General features: G+C 42.4%; 1 pseudogene; it reads right to left on the bottom strand.

Annotated features, from left to right (window-relative positions):
- Positions 1–1,729, bottom strand: part of LOC100961257 — a 179,625-nt pseudogene extending 177,896 nt beyond the window's left edge.
- Positions 1,730–3,524: the final 1,795 nt, after the last annotated feature.

Below are 3,524 nucleotides of genomic sequence, written 5' to 3'. Positions count from 1 at the left end.
AAAAAAAAAAAAAGAAATGTTCAAAAAGCAATGGGAATAAGGTGTCAGATAAAATACGCTATAACTCCCAGGCATTTTTGTATAAGTTTATGTAGCAGTTCAGATGGAGATACCTGTGTGTTTGCGGGATGATAACTGTGACTGTTGAAGGGAGGCAGATAAGGAAAGACGTTTTATAAATTGGAGACAAATGGTGCTAATAGTTCAATAAGATAAATGCTTACCTTTTAAAGTTGAATTCCAGAAGAAATTGCAACACAGGAACTGACACAACATTTTTTTCTGTGCCAGAAAATCATGCTTTCGACCAGAGTGGAGAGCCGAGGATTACAGCCTGAACAACATTCAGATAGTTTTCTATTTAATTTCTAGAATGTATGCATGTTTTCCAGTATCACTTTTCAATTTTTGAGAATTCTGCTTCTTCATGAGACTAGTACAAGGCTATTTTTTTTTTCATTTAAAAACAAGCAAAAGAATTCTATTTGTATGCCTTGGAAGAGAACCCTACCTCATTCAACTTTGCATATTCCCTCTTACCAATGGTTCTTAGTCATATTTGAGATCATTTAACCCAAACATACAAATCATTGCTTACTATGTCAGTGGATTTACGAATCATTTCTAATGCCCATTTCCAGGTGCTGTGCACAGTGGTGAAGTCTTCCCTTCACACCTTTGCATAGAGTCATCTCACTTGATCCAAACAACAGACCTTCTGCCCAGGTCATGCTCACCTCCAGCCAGAGTCTCTCACCAGGCCTACTAACCCATATTTGGCCCCTGCTGGCTATTCCAGAAGGCCTTACTTTCTCTGCTTTCCCCACCCTGACTCTGGGTCCCTATCATCACCTGCCCAAGTAGAGAAGCCAAGTTAAGGTTAAACTATAGTATGTCTTGCTTGGAAGGCTGATGGGATTCAGTGTGGAATATAACCCTCCAGGAGGAAATGGCCAGGATTGTTTAGGCTCCCAATCTCATCCACCATGCCCACTTTGCCTCCATTCTTCACAACATCTCTATGAAAAACTCACTGTGGCTCCTTTGTGGTGAAGCTATCCTTGCCATTGCAATCCCAAAACACCTTGTCCCAAACCTCTGCACAAATAGCTTGCCTATTTCCCTATCATTGACAATGAACTCTGCTGTGAGTTCAAATAATACAACTAGAATTATCTCTTGGCACTGGCTTTGTGCCAGGCACTGTTTCGGATACTTCACAAACATTTCCATACTTAATACTTGGGACATCCTAATGGGAAAATGCTATTATTATCCCATTCTTTTCACAAATGAAGAAACGAAAACATGGAGAGTATTTTTGTTTGTTTGTTTAAGTTTGCTTATGATCACACAGCCAGTAAAGTTTGGAAACAGGACTCAAACACTAGCTATGGTTCCAAGTTCTGACCTCTCTATTCCACTTCACAATGAGAGAAGAAAATTCTCACACTTACAAATAAATAAACATACCTCTATCACAGGTCTTGACCAACATCTGATGTCTCTTGCTGATGTGAATATTGTTTACAAGAAGATGAGAAATGCCCCCACTCATTTGACGTAGTTTGAGGAGGAAGCTGTAAGATACAGAGGTGAGGAGGCCGGAGGCTGCCATCACTGTGAAGGAGCCAGAGGAGGCCAGCTTCTCCTCCCTGTCCACCACCAACCTGCCAAGGTGCCGTGTGGTCACATGGGAGGAGGGGCTGAAGGGAAAAGTGGACTCCATAGGGTAGCAAGGGTGTCCAACCTTTTTGCTTTTCTTTTGCATATCAGAAGAGTAAGAGTTGTCTTGGCCCACTGTAAATACACAAAAACTAACAGCTGATGAGAATAAGAAAAGGTCTATGTACACTTTTCATGTTATGCAACACCAAAGATAAGCGAAACAGTCCTCAAATAATCTGTATGTGACCCATGGGCTACAGCTTGGATGCCCCTAGAGAGAGGGAGAAGACAAAAGGCAAGCCAATGATTCCACTTGGCTGTGGCTGGAGAGCCCAGGAGGGCTCACCACTAATGGCGACTGTCCACAGGGGGGGACATAAATCGGAGACTGATCCTAGTCCCTATACATGACTCTTGTCATTCTACCTGGATGCCAGCATCAGACTGTGTGTAGTAAAGCCCCGTATTATGAGGGTTTGGTTCTAAAGTCAGTAAGACAAAACTCACCAAGAGTATACCCTTCCTTGCAAATCTCTGAAACTGTCCATGCAGTAGAATGCACAGACACACCTCTGTCAGCAGAGAGCACTGAATCCTTCCATAAGCAAGGAAAGAAATTTCTGTTCCCTCAGTGGAGCACTGAAGAAGTAGCTGGCTTGACTACAAGGGCCATGTTGTTTAAGCATGTACATATTTTTAAGCAGCAGAATTGCCCTCAATATAGGCAGATGCTTATACTAGGAGATACTCTGGGGATCCAAGACAGAAAAGGAGACACCAGATTCCCCTTTCCCTTAATACAATTGAAGGAAATGATGCCTAGAGTTGATCTAAGTGGGCATGTTCCATTCGACTAACTTAAGTATCTTCTTAACCAGAGAGCTAGGGCTGCTGTTTAGTTGTTACACATTGGTATGCTGGACTGGCTAGTGACAGTTGTAACTGAGGGCCCAGTTGTTAAAGTTTTGACTCTAATGCTCACAAATGCATGTGACCTGCACCTGTGGAGTCAGACACATATACACATCCATCCCCATCACTGCAGCACAGGCATTATGTCCGGAACTCCCTAGATTGAAGGGTACATTATTTATCCTCCAAAGCCTTGCTCAAATCCTGCTGCCCTGGGGAAGCCTTCCTTGTTTTCTGCAAGTGGGCATGAACTCATCTCTGCTACTATCCTTTTTCCTTTTCTTACCAACTGCCTTTTATTATAGGTTATTGGAGACATGATGCCCTGTCCATATGGTGAGCTCATGGATTTTCAGTGGCCCCCTTTCCAAGATGGTTGCCTTTTACAAAGTTAGTAGTCAGTAGACATTTCACAGAAAAGAAAATAACAAGTGAATGAATCACAGGAAATCACATACTCATTCATTCATTCACATGAGCCAGAGAGAGCCATGAGAACACATAAAGACTTAAGGGCGAAAACACTAGTTATATTAGCATTAAATGAATTAACTTTGGAGGGTTTAATGAGACCCAGCAATTCTTCTCTTTGCCCCCCACTCTCTCTTCCAGTTTCCTAATCCCAGTTGCCACCACTGGCAAGGTAGAATAGAAAACACCGAATGACAAAGGAATTATGAAACTTTCAACTTGGAATGTAATTTGGTAGAGAAAGGAGGGGTTGAGTCAAGAGGACATCTAAGGACTGCACAAAGGGCCTCTCTCTTTGCTCTCTTTCACTCACCATCTTTCTCCCTCTAATTTATAAATTCTGAATCACTCTAATACTTTACTAGGAAATAACCTCTTTCGAGATGCCATTGTGGGGTCCTGGGGGGAGTGTAATTCCTGTACCACCTTCCTGTATGGAAGTCAAAGAGTCAGGGCCAGACACACCTTTCACA

This window comes from Otolemur garnettii, unplaced genomic scaffold, assembly GCF_000181295.1.
Source record: "Otolemur garnettii isolate 467f Iridium unplaced genomic scaffold, OtoGar3 scaffold00002, whole genome shotgun sequence".
Classification (NCBI taxonomy): domain Eukaryota; kingdom Metazoa; phylum Chordata; class Mammalia; order Primates; family Galagidae; genus Otolemur; species Otolemur garnettii.
The sequence above is the reverse complement of the archived record's forward strand: the minus strand, read 5'-3'. Positions and strand labels throughout refer to the sequence as shown.